The sequence below is a fragment of the Rhinolophus ferrumequinum genome, chromosome 3 (genome assembly GCF_004115265.2).
Source record: "Rhinolophus ferrumequinum isolate MPI-CBG mRhiFer1 chromosome 3, mRhiFer1_v1.p, whole genome shotgun sequence".
Classification (NCBI taxonomy): domain Eukaryota; kingdom Metazoa; phylum Chordata; class Mammalia; order Chiroptera; family Rhinolophidae; genus Rhinolophus; species Rhinolophus ferrumequinum.
Window position 1 is genome coordinate 88,824,968 of NC_046286.1, and position 20,561 is coordinate 88,845,528.

The window sequence follows — 20,561 nt, forward strand, 5'->3', positions numbered from 1 at the left end:
TAGAGGAAAAGTTTTCCAATCTTCCAACCTGAGCATAATATTTGCTGTGGGCTTTTCATATATGGCTTTTATCATGTTGATAGTTTATTATGAAAATAGTTTCCTTATATTCCTACTTTGCAGAGTGTTTTTTTTTTACCATGACAAAGTGCTAGATCTTGTCAAGTGTTTTCCCTGCATCAATTGAGAAGATCAAGTGTTTTTTCTGTCCTTCATTCTGTTAATGTGTTGTATTATATTGATTGATTTTAATATGTTGCTCTATCCTTGCATTCCAGGCATAAATCCTACTTGGTCATGGTGCATAATCCTTTTAATGTGCTATTGAATTCAGTTTGCTACTATGTTGCTCAGAATTTTTGCATCACTGTTCACTAGGATTGTTGATCCCTAGTTTTCTTTCCTTGTAGTGTCTTTGTCTGGCTTTGGTATCAGTGTAATGATGATTTCATAGAATGAATTGGATGTGTTTCCTTGTCCTTACTTTTTTGAAAGAGTTTGAGGAAGACTGGAGTTAATTCTTCCTTTAATTTTTGGTAGAATTTTTTAGTGATGCCATCTTGTCTTGGGTTTTCTTTGTTGGGAAGTTTTAAAAGATATATATATATATATATATATATATATATATATATCTTTTAAAGATATATATATATACATATATATATATATATATATATATATATATATATATATATATATATATCTCCTTGTCCTTAGAAACTATAAAGCCTATACACGACTTGGAAATGAAACTGTACCAAACAAGGGCCAAAGAAGAATCATCCATTGCATGCCTTTTCTTTTGTTTAGTCACTCAGACATATAAGATTATCAGTTATAATTAATGTTGCTTATCATTTCCAATTATTTTGTTTACTGACTCACTCTTTTTACTAGGTATTGTTCTGCACAGGTTTTCTTTTTCTTCAGGATTCAGTTTTAGTCGGTTGTGTGTTTCGAGGAATGTTATTATTTCCTGTAGATTATCCAATTTGTTGTCATACAGTTGTTCATAGTACTCTCTTACAATTATTTTTATTTCTGTGGCGTTGGGTGAAAGAGCCCCTCTCTCATTTCTTATTTTACTTATTTGAGTTCTCTCTCATTTGTCCTTATTAAATCTAACTAAGGGTTTCTCAACTTTATTGATCTTTCCAAAAAAACCCAACTCTTAGCATTGTTGATTTTTTTTTTCTATTTTCAATTTCATTAATCTCTGCTCTACTCTTTGTTATAGCCTTAATATGGTAAATTTTATGTTGTGTTTTTTTAACCCAATTAAAAACATTAAAAAAAATTTTTTAATCTTTTTTTTAATTAAAAAAATAGAAGAGGAAATCAATTTGTCCAGGGGAAGGTATAGGAGTGAGGAATTATGAAGGACTGTGAGGAAACTTTTGAGGCTGATAGATTTTCGTGATTGTGATGATGATTTCACAGATACAAACATATGTCAAAACTTATCAAATTGTACACTTTGCATATATGCAGTTGTTTGTATGTCATTATACCTCAATAAAGCTGCCAAATTGCAGATTTTCTAAAAATAAGTCAAATATTTAAATATTCAGGCATACATTATTCTAAGTGATTTTTTCTAAGTGTGGTGTATTCAAAATTTTTAACTGAAAAGTCAATATGAGTAAATTTGTCTCTTTTACTTTACATGGTCATAACTTTCCAATTTTGATCCTGATCTACTATTACAATTCACAGTTCATTCATCTTAGTTTTCTTCAGAAGGAACAACACTATTCAAAGGACTTAAATTTAACAAAGATATGCTCTCAACCATTTCTCAATTAGACTCTTTCATTATCATGTTTCAGATGGATATCTATGCCATCGAAAGAGGATTTTCTATAAAATAATATTATTCTCCCAATTTTTTTCAAGCAGGTAGCGTTTATGACATTATTGCTGACACTCCATACGTTGAACTTTGAATATTCATTTTTCAAGAGCTTTTAAGATGCTAATTGTGTTGTTGAAATTATACAGTTTAAACCACAGATGTGACTACTTTTACACTAGTACTTTAGAAAAATCTAATACCCCTCATTGTTAAAATACCCTGAACTTAAAACACTAACATGTACTATATAATAGATGAAAGATGTTTTAATATAGCCAGACTTTGGTGCACTTTGGCATTTTTCTTTTTGATTCCTAATGATTATGAATGTAATCACACCACGTTCAATGTAATCACAAGATTATTCCCTGTTTTTGCTTTCAAAATCAGAAATTCCCTCTTTTTCATTATAATTCCACTATATCACCACTACCTTGTACACATACAGAAACTCCAACTCAACATAGTGGCTTAATCTGCAATTTAAATCTTACTCTAATCATCCCTGTTGAAGACTGTGGCTTCAACATAATGTAATAAGCATTTTATTCAAAAGATATTTATACTATGTATCAGGGCTCTATACCACAGACAAGTAGCAAATAAGAAAAACATAGTCCATCTACTGGAATTTGTTGTCTAATTGGAAGACAGATATTGAACAAACAGTTGTAAGATTGATGAGAGTAACAATAAAGGAAATACAGATGTTTGCTATGGGAAAATCTCTTTTTCCTCTGGGCCTCAGGAGGAAAAACCACCAGGTTAAAAAAATAACTATGTATTCCCTCCAACTTCCTGCTCCTGGCAAGGCAAAGGAAAGATTCCACATAGGGAATGTCTGTATTGAGAAGTAAAAACAAGTTCCTATGGCTAATTTTTTTCTTCCTTTTTAGGAAGGTAGAAACATCCTTCTTAGCAATAGGCATACTTCCAGCTGCTGACTGGGTAAGACTGGGTATTTATAACACTTCTAGTTTTCTCTTGGTGACTAAGCTGTTCCACATATTTAATAAGTATACCTGCCTGGGAGATACTTAGAAACTACCCTCGAAAAAAAAAAGATTGCTTTCCCATGTTTTTAAATAATAGTTAAGACAGTTGTGAGGCTATATGTACAAATTGGTTTCATGAGAGCCTTGAAGAGATTGTTTTTTTCTTTTGTCTTAGATTTCTTGAACTACCTGGGAGCTCTCAGAGAGAAGACTGTTGACTTAAGTGCTATGTTTGCAAGTCAACAGTACAGAAACATTTTTGGTATGAAAACGATTTGGTGGATCTACAAAGAGAGTTAAACTTGTCAGAGAGTAAGTAAATGAACAACTCAGGTATCTCCCAAAGGACCCGTGGGTTCGTTCGACCTCAATCCCTGTGTCAACAAGAGCCGAAACAACAGAAAAAGAGGGTCATGTCTGGTTAAAAATACAAAAGAGAGATAAGATGCTTCCAGAGGCTAATTTCAGATTATCTTTCAACCAGGGCTAAGCCAAACAGAAGATAAATGACATGTTTACATGCAGAATCCTATAGTTTATAAGCCAGATCCAGAATCCAAGCCCACTTAAGTGAATTCCTTTTTCTACATGTTTGTCACCCTTGTTCACAGAGATGGTAGAGGAGCTTTAGTACCTGCCACTCAAGTCTTCCCCCAAACTGGAGCCTTCTAACATCCCAGGTGTGCAAGGGTGGATGTGTGAGACTAGTTCAGCATTCCTGTTGAGTGTATGATTCTTTGGGCTTACAAGGACAAAACGTTATCCTGGCAGTAGACCTGGAGTAATCAGGCAGCGCTTCTGTGTGCATGTTAGAATCCTATAGTAGAAAGAGCCCCAAACCTTTGGAAAATTCCCATCTCCTCTTGGGTCTCATTTTTTTCTTGTTTTAAAATGGGCTAGATTAGAAGACTGCAATCTAAATCACTGGGAATACTTGTTTAAAGTAGGTATTTCTGGGCCACCCCTGCAGATTCGGATTAGTGGTCTCGTGTCAGGATGGCAGTGGGGGGTGGTCTGGGTAGGCATCAGGTTAGAGATAGAAGTCTGGGTTGAGATCTATTTTCTAAAAGCTCTGCTGGTGATTCTGTGGATGACCAGTTCAGTTCTGCTCTAAAATTCTCAGAGATGATTTCAGGAAACCACAAAGTTCGTATTCCACGAGTAATACACTAGGTTGTACTATGTAAACTCTCACAATCTGTGCTGAAAACACAATATTTGTTGCTCTTTCCTCCCATCTCCCAAAGACTAATCTGGGTTGACCCCAGTGTTATAAATAGTAATAATGATAATAACAAAGTTTGCTACATGCCAGGCACTGTCCTAAACACTTCATATGTCTTCATATAGTTTTCTCAACAATTATGAGATTGAGTATTACTATTATCCCCATTTTACAGATGAAGAAACTAAGGCAGAGAGAAGTCAAGTAACTTACATATGGTAACCCAGATAACAAAGTGTACCAGGTAGATTCAGGCTGGCTCAGGGCAACTTTTGGTCTGAAGAAAGCCAGGTAGCTTTCCTCTTACATTGGGTGGCAGCGTGGTTTTATGGAAAAGCTTTTGGTGTCAAACACATATTCAAATTCTGGTGCAAGTACTCTCTAGCTGTATGATCTTGGGTGACCTTACTTAGCTTTGCTAAGTGTCTTTGTCACATCAGGCTCCTATAACAAAATACCATTGACTTGGTGACTTAAACAACAGATCTGGAGACTGGGCCACCCAAGATCAAGGTACTAGCCAGTTCAGTTCCTGGGGTGAGAAACCTCTTCCTGGTTTGCAGAAAGAGAGAGAGAGAGAGAGCGCGCGCTCTGGTCTCCCCCTCTTCTTATAGGGGCACCCATCCCGTTGTGGGGGCCCTACCCTCATGACTTCTTCCAAACTTAATTACCTCCCCAAAGTCCCTCCTTCAAATACCATCAAAATGGGAGGAGCAGCGCTTCAATATATGAATTTTAGGGGGACACAAACATTCAATCCAGAGCATTAAGCTTCCATTTCTTTATCTGCAAAATATATATTATACCTATTTGTAAGGTTTGAGAATGACATAAGATTTTTATAAGGCTTTTGCTTAGTCTAGTAATAAAGCCAAAGTAAAGCACTCAAGAAAAAAAAAAGACCATATATCAGGCACTATTGAATAAAATCTAAAGAATAATGACTGTTTATTGAATACCATGTGTTTCAGAGCAATGCTAAATGCATTTATGCATTGTATTCATGGAATCCTTCATAACACCATTATGAGGCAAGTGTTACTATTTTATAGGTGAGGAGACTAAGAGGTTAAATATTTTTCTAAAGCCAGAAGTGGTGAGTGGCAGAGCTGGGAATGGAACCACAGTATGTGCTCTGATATATTGCTTCTTCTGTTCAGACAGGAATATATATTATTTAACATTTTTCATGAAATAAATCTAAATGAATATTTTTACCTAAGAGTTCTGAGGTTACAAGAAATGTTTACTATGAATCTCAGAAGGAGAGAATTCAGTCTTTTCATCTTTATGATGACTTTATTTTCTGACTAAAATTCAGGATACATAGGGAGAGGGGATCAGGAAGATATAGGTCAAAGGGTACATAGTTTTAAGAATGCAAAATGAATAAATTCTTGAGATCCACTGCACAGCACAGTGCATATGGTTAACAATTCTGTACTGTATACTTAAAACTTTATTAATAGGGCAGATCTTATATTAAATGCTCATAAAAAAAAAGAGGAAGAGAGGGGCAAAAGAGAGACCATGATTCCTAGATTCCTTTTTGGCCATTATCCCACTGAAAGATCATGTATCTTCATCTTTCTTTCTTTTTTTTATTTATGATTGACATACAAAAAAGCTGCCCATATTCCCTCTCTTCCTCCCATCCTCCACTTGTGACATCTATTACCCATGGCCAACTTTGAGGGAAGAAATATAGCTCTGAAATTATTAGCCTGAGGGCAACATTCTTTTCTAGCTCTAGAATTCTTTAGTGCATGAGCTGTCACCCAGCCCCTAGTTTTCTGTCTTTGATTCACTAAAGCAGTGTAGAAACATTTATACTCTCTCCTCTGGAAGAATTCTGTGACCTTTTCCATCTCCACCCCAGCCTGTAGGCTGAATATCTTTGTTACAGATAGAAAAGCTTAGTTTTCAGGGAAACTGATAAACACACTGGGATTATGTTTCCTTTTTAGGACAAATTTCTGGATTAAAAAAGTTACTTTTAATATTTAAAAAAAATGTGTTGGTTATGAAATTCTTGGAACAAATATTAAGTGGTATTGAAATTTTCCGAAGAAACTACAGGGTAATCACACAACCACACAACTGGTATTAGAAACGAAAGTGCTGACAGAAAAGCCTCTTTTCCAACATAACCAGGAACAGGAATATAACCTCTGAATCTATTTGGCAGAATCCAAACACTCGGCTACTCCTGGTAACCACTGGAAAGGCTGGAGGTGCCACAGAGAAACCACACTATCCACTCAGCCAACTTGAGGCAGTTCATCCATCACCAAGACAGAAAAATGAACACTAAAACTTCCAAGATTTAAAGACATTTACACCGGAAAGTTGATGCAGCGACCCCTCAAGTTAATATCGAACAAAGCACACCATCAGCACAAAGAAAAGAAGCAAAATATGTAGGGCTCAGGCACAGTTGGATTAAGCCACTTAATGGAGTAGCTCTTGGAGAAGGTTCGACTGGAAATGGCCTGGTAACAAATAACATTTTGTGATAATTAAACAAGGATTGCTATTCACAGTGATTATGGCACAACACCAAGAAATCAGCAAAAATTTACTCATATGTGTTTTAACCTCTTTCCTGACCTAGCTTATCGTTCCAACCTATACTTTTAATTTGGCCCAGCTTTCCTCATCCACTAAGTTTCAATTTTATTTAATTATTATATAAATAACCTTAAATCCCATAGAGAAATCAGCAGATCACTAAGTAATTACTTATTAAGGCAGTGACAGCAATAAATTCTCTCTCTCTCTCTCTCTCAAACAAAGATCTGTTGTCAGTCTGGTGATCTCAAGCCTCAAGTATTTGGCTTTACCCTTTGTTCAGGACTCCTGGTAAACCAGAGTGAAGGCGTGATCTACAATTAAGAGATAACCCCACCCCCCTCTTCTGCCCAAGCTTTGCATGTATAAATTGAGCCTTTGGAATTTTACAACATGCTAACACTCTTAAAGACTATTAATATTATTGCCTTTTTGGTTGACAGATTTATAGTTATTGTAACTTATTTGAGCTAAAAGATGAACTAGAGATTTTTGCAAACTCAAACAAAACCTACTATTACTTTGGGAAAAAGCAAAGAAACAAACAAACGAAAAACCCGAAAGACTCAGCATCCATAATTAATTTCAAAGGACAATTATCAGAATAGTATTCTTCCCCCCACACACACACACAATGGGAAAATTAAAAACGTATATGTATATTAAAGGATTTTGCAACTGCAAAACACACAAAAGTCCCACCACTTAAAATGTGAAGTTAATAGTCTGTTCAAAAATCTTGCTAAGTTAATTAGTGAGACCTCTTTTCCCAAGTACTCCCCGATATGTTTGTAGTTGAGGGGCAAAAAGTCTCCTTGCCCACTCGTCCCCCAACCAGCAGGAAGAGCTGGAGGCCTGGTAAGGGGCCAGCAAAGGGAGAGGTTTATTCCCTCCCAGTTGGGCTGGGTACTGTGAGTGCTACCAGGACAGGATGCTGGTTGAGTACAAGCCTGGCCAGAATTCCCAAATGAGACACAGCCTGGGTGGGGCAGAAGCACAGTCCTGCAAATTCACAGCTGCTATCAGTTTCCCAAACTGTTTTTAGAATCTGCAGAGTTGGGAGTGGACTAGATTACACTCACTTAGTATAGTTTGGTTTGTGAATCTGGGAAGGGAGCCAGAGAGCTTTCTCCCATAATTCTGGAGATGATGTGTGCTCTCCGGAGAGATGCAAACTTACAGACTTGTAGAAGTGGGCCTTTGGAGATTATGTAGTGAACCCATCCATTCATTTTACAGACCATTCAACAGAAGCTCAAAATGTTAACACACTTGCCCAAGGCCGTCACATAGTTGGTTTCAGAGAGAGCTAGGACTCGAACCCAGTGTTTTTCTTCCAACTCACTTGTATTTAATAAGCCAAGTAGATGACAGTACACTACAATTTTCAGATATAATTTGAAGATATATGAAACATGGACTTTGATATCTATCTACTTTTAATTGTAGTAAAATATATGTAACATAAAATTTACATTGTAATGATTTTAAGTGTACAGTTCAATGGCATTAAGTATATTCACATTATATATATATATATATATATATGTATATATATATATGTATTATAATGCTCTGTATCTACATGGAAATGGAAAAGGTCAGCCAAAATATTTTTCCTTTATCAATCAATTATTGAATGGACACATACTATGGACCAACACCATGTTAGGATCTGACAGCTTCTGGGCCTCCCTGGAACTTATAATTTGTTTAGGCAACAATGTTAGTACTAGGAGGCTCTAACTAACCATAAAAGGCAGTGTATGATACAGTTTAAATGAATGGTACTGGCAATAAGTGTTAAGAATCCAAAGGACACAATTATTACGGTATGAGTATTCAAGAAAAGAGAAGGTAGACTCGAGCCACATTAACAAAAGGGGAGGAGAAGTCACAAGAGGACACTGCAGAAGAAAGTACAGGGTGAAAAAAATCCATGAGGGTGGGCTTTTTTTTTTTTTTAAACAAAAAACACTTTTTAAACAAAAAGTGGATAGAAAAATCTAAGAGTAACAAAAGTGTAGTATGCTCCTAGACTCAAATGGCTGATTTTATTCTGTAGGCAATTGGGAGCTGTTGAAGACTCTTGAGCAACACGATGACCATGTTAACAAGTTGATGTGAAGGCGATATGTAAAATGGATTGAAGGAGGAAGAGTTGGATGAGTGAGGCCAACAAGGAGGCCATTACAAAAGTTCAAGTACAGAGAAAGGGTGATAGGGCTGGAAATGGGTAACACAGCTATGTGAAATATTGCAAAGGAAGAATCAATAGAGCTTATTAACCAATTAGATATTGAGAGTGGGGAGAAGAGGCAGGAATCCTACGTTCAGACTAGAGTGACCCGAATTGTGGTGCCAATTGAGTAGATTGGGTAAGTCAACAGAGGGAGATAATAATAAAGGGAAGTTCAGTTGTAGATATGCTGACATGGAAATGATAGGAAGACATGTAAATAGAGAAGAGAAAGTACTTGGAGAAATGTGTAGAGTTTCAAAACTGCAATGCATCATTATTCAAAACGTTTATAAACCATAAAGCTTTGTTTGCCTCTGATCCCAGCACTGTTAGGACAAAACTGCTTTACGCAATATTTTCTCTTGATTTTCTAAATTTATTTCATAGCAATTATATCATATTGAAATGCTTGAACCCAGCTGCTTAATGTAAACCAATATTAAACTTGGATGTATTTTTCAATTTTCCATAGGCTTATTCCCAACTGAATACAATATTAAAAGGCTTTTCTGTCTCCAACTCTCTCTGCATCATTGTAAAGTGAAGCTGACATTTGCCTTTGAGTTACAATCTTTATAGTTCCGTATGAAGAGTATGTCATTCGTTGTGATGAGGTTAATCATTCCCATTTCAATTGGTTGAGTGAGGCAATAAACACTTCGTTCCCAAAGATACCGGTGACAACTAAAATGATATCATAAGTGGTTTTAAATGTTGATAGTATAATGGTAGGTGCCCACAAAGTCAAAAGTGCCATGAAAGTCACAATGCGACCTCCCTTCCATGCTAAGATCTGGGTCTCTGGTTCTAATCATAAACCACTATTTTTGTACTATTCTGAACAAGCTTGTAATGTTATGTCTTGTTTGTTTTTTTCAGGTTTAGGCATCATCTTTTGACTTTCTATAATGAAGAAGAGGATTAGCTATCTTCTCCCCTGCACTCTTACCAGATTCCGTCATACACACTTCTCAGCTGTCGGTGCTCCTGACTGAGGGTTATTGTAATCTTGATAGACTCAGGGTTGAGGGTTAGCAATACTATGACTCTGTAGGCTATTTACTGTGGAGTCATGTAGTAAACTATGATTACTTTTCCTTTACTGCACAACTTGTTGTTTTCCCTCAGTTAAGAATTGTCTCGTTTTTTGCCTAGTTTTCTATGCACACACTTATCATTTCTATGTACACATGTCCACCTGATGTTTAAATATCTTCTTGATGCATTCATTTGTGTTGGGTATTAGATCAATTTTATCTTCTTAGGTCTCTTCTGGAGCATTTAGGCTTCCATGAGTCCGTGTGGGTTGCCCCCGTGCTTGCTTCATCATCTTGGGTGTGAGAATTCCTTTTGCATTTTTTCTGTGTTGGCTCCGTTTTATCCCACAATCATGCCTTCCTTTTTCTTGACTTAATTCATTGTTTTGTTTGTACATATCCTTCAGTAACTCTCTAAGAATGGTATGTTGTGTGTGTAGGAGGGCTAAAGTTTTTCACTGAACGATCTTTATCCTTACACTTGAAAAATTGGTTAGATAGTTAATATTAGTTAGAAATCATTTCCCGTCAGAAGTTTGGATGCATTGCTCCATTTTCTTCTAATATCCTGTGTTGCTGTTGAAAAGTTCAGAGCCATTTTGACTCCTGTTACTTTCCATGTGATTTGTTTATTCCCCATCTTTTTGGAAACTTATAGAATCTTCTTGTTGATCCCTGTGTTCTGACATATCTCTAGGATGTGTCTTGGTGTAGGTCTATTTTCATTTTGCTAGATATTCAGTGAACCCTTTCACACTGGAACTATATGTCATGAAATTTTCAGAAATCTGAAATTACTTCATTGATGAAATAACAGTTTTCTCCAGTCTGTCCTTGAGGAACTTTTCCTAGACTAATCTTTTAATTTGTTTATGCTTTCCCTCCTATTTTTCATGTATTTTTCTTTTTGTTTGCTTTCCACGAGATTTCTTCTAGTTTATCTTCTATACCTTTATTAAACTTTTATTTCCACAACCATGTTTAAGTTTTTTCTCTCTAACTTTATTTTTTGGAGTCTCCTGTTTTTGTTTTATTAATTCAAAAACCTTCTGCTATCTTCTGTAGATATTAATAATAATTGAAAAATTTTTTTCCTGCCTGCCTAATCATTATTTCCTTCAAGTTGCCTTTTTCTGTTTTACATTTTATTCCAACATTTATGTGAGGGGTTATCCTCAGATGTCAGATAATTCTGAATTGTCTGTTCATGATTAAGGGTGTTAGAATGAAAAGCTGAGTGGAAACTCTCAGTGCAACGGTGAATTTCATTGTTTTATGATGCGGGTGATATGGCTCGGCTGTTTGTCTTGGAACCTCTATTGTGTATCTTGAAGTGTTTCTTCTTGGGCTGTTGCGATTTCCCCCATGGAATGCCCCCAGTCTCCCTTGTGGAGGACAAAGACGTGGCAGCCTGTATTCTGGAGTCAGTCAAGAGAGGAGACTGGGGATATCCTCACTGAGTACATACTCAACCTCCTTACTTGGGGTATAGTTCCCCCATCCTCGATTTGATCCCTAGGTCCAGAGATTCTCTGGTTTCCCAGGCCCAGAGAGTGTATTTTTGACCTTCTGCTGGGGTGGGGAGAGGCGGGTGCCCAGTTGTGTAGGGGGAATGAAGGAATTGAGGAATCTAATTACTTCTTCCAACCATTCCTTTATGAGCCTCTCCCTCTCAGCCTCCTTTTTCAGGGTACCTGGTGTTTTCAATGCCTGCGCTTTGGGCCAACCCTTCAGTGGAAATTGGACTTATTCTCAGCTGCCCCACTGCTGACTTAGGGTTAGGTTTTCTCAGGCCTGCGAAGTCAGTTTATACTTGCCTGCTTCAAAACTGTTGTCATTGTCATAGCTTCGTGTGGTCTTATGCCTTAAGTCTTTCTGGTATAGTTTCAATGGAGTTTTGGAAGAAGGGAGATTCGATGGTGTTTTTAATCTCCAATGTTTCCCTGGAAGTCACTGCAATTGGGCTTTTGTCTATACAGAGTTTGAAGTATTTAGCTTTTTATACACAGACAGTGATTCATGGGGCAGTTAACATTTTTGATAATATTTTATAAAAACTTGTGATCACCATGACCAGTCTTAACACAGCTATTGTGTTAACCCAATGTTTTATTAACTCGAGTAATGTTCTTACCCTATTTAAGAAAAAGTATAATCTACAGACTCTGGCATGAAGTTACATTATTTCTGTAATATTACTTAAATGTGTACAAACATAATTATAGACTATTTATGCTTATAGATCTTACACATTTATTTAAGCAAAACAAAAAAACTAACAATATAACAAAATCACATATGTCATTCAAATTAACAACATAAATTTAATGTAACAGATGTTATTTTCATGGAACTAAATTGCTACTCTATATGTAAGTATGGTACTTATTACTGTGTCAAGGGTTGTTTTAAGTCCGCCATCCATATACTACCATGTGTTGCATGAGGAACAAATGCACCCATCTCTTTGAATTTGAAATGCAAGGGAAACTTTTTTCAGATAGAAAGATTTGTTATCATATGGGCATCATTTATCAAGAATGCATCTTCAGCCTATTGAGCCGACGTTTGTCCGTTTTATGTTAGTTTCTAACAAATAAAATAGCACTTCATGATGCCAAGGGAATCACAAAGGCAAAGAAGAATTTGGCCTTTATTTTAATTTAGAAGTATGGTCTGAGGAAAGCTCTGCCTGCACGCATGAGTTGACGAATAACCTTAGGTTCTTAGACCTCTGGGACGCCCCCTTGGCTGAGGTGACGGCTGTGACACAGCAGGCACAGAGTGTGTACCTGCGTAGAACTACAGAAATGAAAAACACCTTTCCTTTGCTTACTTCGCAGATCTCCGAATAAAGATGCTTATCGGAGTGAGGGTACATTTGACATACCGTGTTTCCCGGAAACTAAGACCAGGTCTTATATTAATTGTTGCTCCAAATGATGCATTAGGGCTTATGCTCAGGGGATGTCATCCTGAAAAATCATGCTAGGGCTTATTTTTCGGTTAGGTCTTATTTTCGGGGAAACACGGTAGTAACATGATTTCATTCTAATGCAGGTCTGTGGTGATTGTAACTACACTGAAAAGCAGTTAGTCCTATTTTTGTAAAACAAAATAGTTTATCAAAATAATCACTATTTAAAATTACATGGATGATACCAATAAAATACCAAATATTTTACCCTTTCATTGTTACTGGATCTTTGGGCTCTTCCTCAGGTCCACATGGCAGGAAAAAGATGTGGGCGGAGGCAAGACAACAGATGTCCTTTATAATTCCTAGTCATCCATTAAGGCTCAACTCAGGTGTCACTTCTTGATACCCCTTGTCTCTGTCTTCTTCCTATTGGGTTATGTGTTCCTTTCCTGGCTCATGTTACCTCTTGGCGGTACTGGTGTCCCCATATTAATTTATAATTGTCTATTTATGCGTTGGTCTCTGTCACTAGACAATGAGCTTTGGGAAGACAGCCACTTTTATTTTATATCATTATATATAATATATAGACAGTAGTTTATTTTATATCATTATATATAATATATATTATATATTACTATATATTGTTATTGCTTTTATTATTATTGGTTATTATTTATATATTACTTATTATAATACTTTATTGTTATTTATTTTTTATTATCGTAACAGGAGGTTGAAGACTATTTTCAATGAAATAACAAATGAAAATGATCACAAAATGGCAGCAGATCCGCTTGCGTTAATAGAAAGGAGAAGGAACATGATAAAAGTAAAAATAGTACCAGGCACTGTGATAAAGGCCTTATATTAAGTAACTCATTTGACTCTCACAACAACACTTCAGGGAGGTATTCTTTCTGTTTTACAGACAGGAAGCTAAAGGTTAAGCAAGTTCTACAAGATCATACAGCTAATAACTGTCAGTATAATAATTAGCACTTAGGTGACTTAAATCCAGCCTTGTTCTCTTTCAGCTACACTATCTCTGTCCTCCCCATTCCCTCCTCCTTCTCCTCCTGGTTAGCAATGACCTGATATAACACCGGGATACTCTCTTTTTACTTAGTGATTTGAACATTTTCCCCCAACAGATTGTTTTATTTTACCTAAATGCACTCCCTAGCCTGTTTTGCATCTTTCATTTGTTTCTTTATCCACAAAATTAGAGCCTTAAAGGAGAGACTCTGCAAAACCGTTTCCACTACTAACATTATAAAATTACAAAGTAAGTGAAACCAAGTAGAAGCAGCAAGTATGATAACCCCCAACACAAGGCACCTGTTTGATTCAAGAAGGTTTTCTGGCTCTCGATGGGCAGACACCGTCCACTCCCTCTCCTTGTCTTTTTCTTCTCTTTCGGAGCCTCCTTTATCCTCCTCTTTTGTTTTATCAGTTGCTCTTTTCTCCCCAACAGCTTAGTCCTTTTATTTTGTCCTAGGCTTCTTTGGACCCTGAATTTAAGCCCCCATAGCCTCAGCCTCAATAGTCCTCGCCTCCCTGCCCTCCTGCCATCAGATGTCCCTTCAAAGCACCTGGTCAGGACTGGGGCCAGGCTTTGTCCCTCAGAGCAGGTTGAATTGCCCAGGATGCTCCTGAGGTGTTAATGACCCTCACTAACCTCAAAGGTGATCACAACTGAATGAAACACTTGAATTCAAAGAGATAAGGCTAATGGTGGGTATTTTGAAATTATGATTGATCCAGTATGGATTTTTATTTTCTGTGAAAAGGGCCAGTTCTAGACCCCTCTCCAATCATTCAAAGTGGCCAATTTGAGGCCCTTGGAAAACAATGGCTCAAAGTGCGGTTCTCCAACCATTCGGACCCAACCTCATGAGTTGCTTGTTAAAACTGCAGCTTTCTGGGCCCCCCCAGACCTAGTAAATCAGAAATGCTGGCAGCTGGCAGGCAATCTGAATTTAAAATATACACCTTGATGATTCTTAAGCTCACTACATTGTGAGAAACTCTACCTTGTGCTAATTATTTTCTAAAAGTTTCATGCATCATTATCATTATTATTTCCTTAATTGTGTCACAAAGGATTTTATTCATATCTGTCTTCAACGTGCAGAATTAGTACTAGATGTTTGACTGAAGAATTCCGCAACAATTTCAGCAAATATTCTAGTATTTAATATACATAAGCCACAGATCTAGATCTATAGTTTCTTTACCTGAAAGAGGTAAGAAAGAGAAAATTTCCTAACCTTTGTCCTTCTCTTAAATGCTTCCATGTAGGGCTTTATTCATAGTCAACACCAAGGGTAAAACTGAATGAGTGTCTTGCTTTTCTTACATTATGTATTTCCCCATGTTTCAGCTGTTTATAGAGAAACCGCATGTATATACCCCCGCACAAAGTTTAGTAGAGAAAGCACATTTTTGGCTCTTATATTAGGATGCAGTTCCTTGTATATGAACAATATCTATGCGGAATCATGTCTCTCTGTATTATATATACATACATATGCATATGTCTTTATTTATGAATCTACATATGCATTACTCATATCATGATGTTTTTCCTCTTAGGTCACGGGTTCCATACCAATGACAGCAGTTCAATTTTCTTAAATTTTCACTGTTCTGTGGTGACTGTTGGGCAATTCAAAGATCGGGTTAATGGTAGGTCCACGGCCTATCACTTTCTCCTAATGCTCTAATCGATCTTTGGAGCAGGCAGACAAAACCCCAACCCCACCGAGCACTGTCATTACAGGCCCATGCACCTGCTGTGTGAACTGCAGTGGAATGCTGGTTGCAGGTGCACTAACAGCTATCCTCCTCCTGGTGGTCTGTCTGCACTTCCCCCCAATGCAATTCTCAGGCTTGGCAGGAAGGTCACGCAGTCTACTCTATGGAAACGTAGCCCACTGTGGTCAAAATTGTCCACTAAATGTGGTTTCCTCACTTACAAAGGAAACAGGGGGTAGGACTAGCTTGGGACCTCTTGGTCATCCATCCCATCCATCGACAGAAATTCTTTGTTCTCTCTCGCCCACGGCCTACAGAGATTATCAGTCTGGGTCTGAGGGGAGAAGAGCTAGAAACAGAGCACAGTTCCCTAGGTAACGCACCATAAGCCACTGAAGCTGGGCTTGGAGTGGACTCACTCCCACACAGATGGTGGCTGTTGTCCCCAATGACCCTTTCCTTCCGGCCTTTGGGGAAGCTTAACTAAACACGCCCTTAGAGCTTACAAACTCAGAAATTCTAGGTCCCCAAATGACCGTGGTTTTCAAAAACTTTCAGTTAAGTACATTAATATTTGTGTAACACTTTGCAATTTGCAAAGTGCTTTCCACTTACATAATTTTAACTAATGAACTCCTCAAACACTCCAATGTGGTTTTATTTTAAAGGAGGGAATCTAAATTTCCATCAGCTCAACAGGATACAGTGCACGGTGAAGCAGCTTTAAGGGTCTGCAGAATTATCAGTTCAAAGGAAACCTCAATCTCCCTTGATACAACCAGACTCAAGTAGCACTTGATCAGTCATTTTCTTAAGATACTTACTGCTGATCTTGCATATCCTTGTTTACGTGCCTTATCTTACTAGATTTGAAGTTTTGTAAGGTAAGATCTCTATCGGATTTTTATTTGTATCATTCACAGTGACAGGGGACCAGGCAGGCCCCAAATTGGTGTCTGTTGAATGAACGAATGAAAGTGAAGGAATGAATCATAACTATTTCAAGTTAGTTCTGTGGATTTTATTTGGATTATGTGAAGAAAAACTCTCAAGGAAGGAAGCTAAATAGAGACTATAAGAAACATTGTGTATCTTTCAGGACATTGTAACCCCCCTCCCCCAAAGCAATTAGGGACTGTGAAGCTTTCACTTCACAACTAGTAAAAGGCTGGTGAATTCTTTCTGAAAAATTAATTGAAGGCCCCTAGTGGTTTATCTTTACTAACTTATACATTGTTAACTCTCAGATATTAAACCAGCAATAAGCCAGAGCTTGCTTATCAATCACCATTTCCTCTTTGTTTATAGGAACAAGAAACCTAGGTTGCGGTTTTTTCTTTCCCCTCCCAAGTGTGAATTCCTGTACTTAAAGGAATTACACAAACAAGGAAAATACGTAAATAAGAAAAAACGCACACACAGTACAAACTCATTTCTTCTCAGGTATTTTTTGACCAACCCCTCAGACTTGAGACAGGCTCGCTCTGTAATAGGTGTATGTATGTGTGTGTACATACTAGAAAAATAGAAAAGGTCAGCGCAAACCCTATTTTTAGGTATGAATGAATATGAAACAAAATTTCAAGTTTGTCTTAATATTAAAAACGACGCCGAGAAAACTATATAAATATACCCTTGGAACTAGGACCCAAAATCAGCAACACCAGCAAACTGAGACGGGGGTGAGTGGAGGAGCAAATGGCAATTTATCTCTAAAGGAGAAAAAAAGAAAAATCACCCGAACTACCCGCTTTGCCTGGAGTGGGGACGTGACTCACATTTTCGGATAATCTGAATAAAGGGAGTGTGTGTGTGTGCGTGTGTGTGTCTCTGTGTGTGTCTGTGTGTGTGTGTGTGTGTGTGTGCCAGACATCCACCCCTTCTAGCTCCGGACTCCCGGAGCCGCGCGGGCGGGCAGCCCCAGGCCAGCCGAGAGCCCGGCCGGCTGCCGCGGGCAGGGAGGGAGCGCTGGGCGGGCGCTGATTGACGGGGCGCTCGGTCAGGTGACCCGGAGCGCCACGTTCCCGGAGCCCAGCCGGCGGTGGCCTCCTGGGCTGGGCCGGGGCGCACCGGGAGCCGAGAGGGGCTTATCTCCCGGAACAAAGTTGGGGGGCAGGGACGGCGACGGGGGCTGGCGCGGCGCGGGCCGGCGGACCGGACCTGCGCGGCCTCCTCTTCCCCGAGAGAGCGGGCCCCGGGTGCGGGCCGCGAGCCCGTGCCCAGGGGGGCGGCAGCGCGCCTCGGAGCGGTGCTGCGCCCCCCCGCCTCTGCCTCCTGCGCTCGGCTCCAACAAAGGGGCAGGCCCGCGGGGGGCGGGGAGGAGGGGCTGGCCCAGCGAGCGGCGGGCGCACAAAGTTGTGGAGTCGCCGCGCCTCGGAGGCGGGGAGCGGGCGGCCGCAGCCTGCCGCGGGCTTTCTCCCGCCGAGGGGCGAGGAGGAGCCTCCGGCTCCCGAAGCCGATTGGGGAATCACCGGGAGCCGTGCCCCCCTTCTTTTGGGTCATTTCTGCAGACGGAAAACTAGTGTTTGGCAAACTTGGTGCCTGCGCGCCTGTTCCAGGTTTGCACTTGGGACTGTTTTGTTTTTGGCGGAACTACCGGACAGGAGGATTGCACAAGTCAGAGGCATTTTGAATCGGGTGTCAAAAAAAAAAATTTCCTTTTTTCTTTCGGACCTTGTCTAGGTCTCCACATTTCATTTTTAAAGAACGTCGCACCACAGAACTCACGCTCGCACAGCCCCCCCGCGGTAACTACGACCCAAACACACCCAGACCAGCCCTTGGCCGCTGGGGACGCGGCGGCGGCGGCGGCAGGCAGGCGAGGCGGGCCCGCGGGTCACGGGAGCAGGTAAGTCCATGCATTATTGAAGCCCCGGGCTGGGGAATGTGACCACAACCCCGGGGAAACGGGGCGTGGACTGCGGCGAGGATGGACTTCTCTGCGGTCCTGAGCCCAGGATCAAAGTCTCGACCTCCTTCGCAAGAATGTGTCTAAGATGTGATCAACTTTTGCGGGCACTTTCCTCAGAACCTGAGTTCAGCTCCCCCAGGCGCGCGAGAGAATGCCAGCAACGAGGAAAGAGGAGGGGTTTCTAGGAATCCGTGTAGTTGCGAAGGCTCCAAACTCCTCTGACTGGTTGGGGGCCACCCTATGGCTTCCCCCGATCTTCCTCCCCGCCGGGGTGTGAGAGTCGCGCATCTGTGCCTCGCGCAGTGAGGGGCGCTGGGCCAGTGATCTCCAAGGGGGGACGTGGCTTCCCAGGAGGGCCTGTCACACACGCCCCAGCTTCGGAAGGCGGGACTAGAGGTGTCCGCTAAGAGAGGGTGGGGTAAGGGTGGCCGTGGTGGACGGGCAGGGGAGCAGTTCCCAGCCGTCCTCCTGGCAGGAAACGTGTTCGACCTCCGGGCCATTGCAGCTCGGGAGGGTGGGGCTCCGGTAAGGGGACGCGGGAGCCTAGTCCGTGCGTGGTCCAGTGCAGCCGCTTCTTCTGGTTTTCCGGACGCTTGGCATCTCTTACTGCAACTGGTAAGGTAATTCATGCCCACCTTTGGCCCCAGGTCCGAGGCTCTGCTTGCCCAAGGCCACTTACAAAACCAACAAAGCACGAATTTTAGGTTGTGCAACTTTTAGAAGGCTGCTGTTAAAAGAGACGTTCCCCCAAGCTCCGGAAAGGGAGTTGTTCTAGGGAAGGAGAAAACGTGCCCGACCTTTCAGAGCCAGGGGACCTGCAATTTGTTTTACACTGAACTGGAGAACTCTGGGTCTAACCTGGGTCTAACGGCTCCGCTTTCTGGCATGTCCCGGGGTGAGCTTCCTCTTTCCCAGCCTCCAGGTCACCTGGGTCACCAGGGCTTCGCGGGTCAGTTCCCCGTGTCGCGCTTGGGAGAGTCCGTGCACCGGTTGCCGCGACCGGAGCGCACAGAGTTCGCGGGGAGCCCGGACTTCCCAGGTCCGGGTAGGAGGTCGCGGGTTCTGGGACCTGCGGCAGGACTCGCATCCATTGCTTTGGAACTTACACAGGCCTCAGGAAGTCGGGTTGGCCCCTCCAGGCTGGTTGCTGGTGGGCGTGAGGGACGCAGCCCCGCGGATAGCGCTGCGGGCCAGGCGAGAGCCAGAGGAATGCGTAGCTCCTGGGTGCTTCAGCCTCCAGGGTAACAGGCGGCGAGGGCCGAGGTTTACGCGGAGTCATTCCCTAACCCCTCGACCTGCACTTATGGGACGAGACCCATGCACTTATGGGATGAGACCGCTCTTTAATTCTCCTTTGGGTATTTACATACAATTTATTGCCCCTGTAAACAGTATTAATCACTGTAGTATTCACCTTCCCTGGGAGCTCGTCAGAGTGAATGGCAGCTCTTGGCACTGGGTGTCTTTTACTGTGTTTCCAGCAGAGCAGCAAACTCTTGCCCCTTTGGCTTCCCTTTCCACTACGTATCTCTAGCTAGGTTTTGCCCAAGGACCAGCATTGCATTTGCATCGTAATTGTATATTGTTGAACATATTTGTGTGGCATTGTATAATTCCTATATTATTTTAAAGGCAAAAACTTGAGCTTTCCTTTTAAGGCCATCCTCTCGCGTCCAATTTGGTTTATTGCCACACACTCATGGCTTCAGGTCCTCATGACAGCCAGAAATGTTCTGAAGAAAATGTTGGTGAACGTAGAGTTGAATGTATTGGTTTCTGTGAGAAAGATCTGGCTAAACTTTGGCACAGAACCCTAGAGTAGTGGTAACAGTAAGTTACAATTGTAAAGGGCTTAAAGCTTCGAAAGCAACGTCCCATTCATTTATTCTGTTTCTTACCTGGCTGTGTGTGGAAGATGGCCTTCCCTGCGTTTCATAGATGTGAAAGTGTAGGGACACCCCAGTATGTTGTTAGTGACTAAACTTTGATTCTTTCTCCTGACAGCCCTTTATAAATCGCTGCTGCATTTAGCGATTTAGAAGGAG

At 40.6% G+C, this 20,561-nt stretch overlaps 1 protein-coding gene across 7 annotated transcripts in view; it reads left to right on the forward strand.

The window, feature by feature from the left end:
- The first annotated feature begins 18,049 nt into the window (after positions 1-18,049).
- Positions 18,050-20,561, forward strand: part of UTRN (utrophin) — a 460,160-nt gene continuing 457,648 nt past the window's right edge. For 4 of the 7 annotated variants that reach the window (XM_033093581.1, XM_033093608.1, XM_033093648.1 and 1 more), the window contains exon 1: positions 18,178-18,453. The gene's annotated coding sequence lies outside the window, so the exon portion shown is untranslated. The other 3 variants (XM_033093589.1, XM_033093600.1, XM_033093633.1) reach the window with 3 other exon arrangements.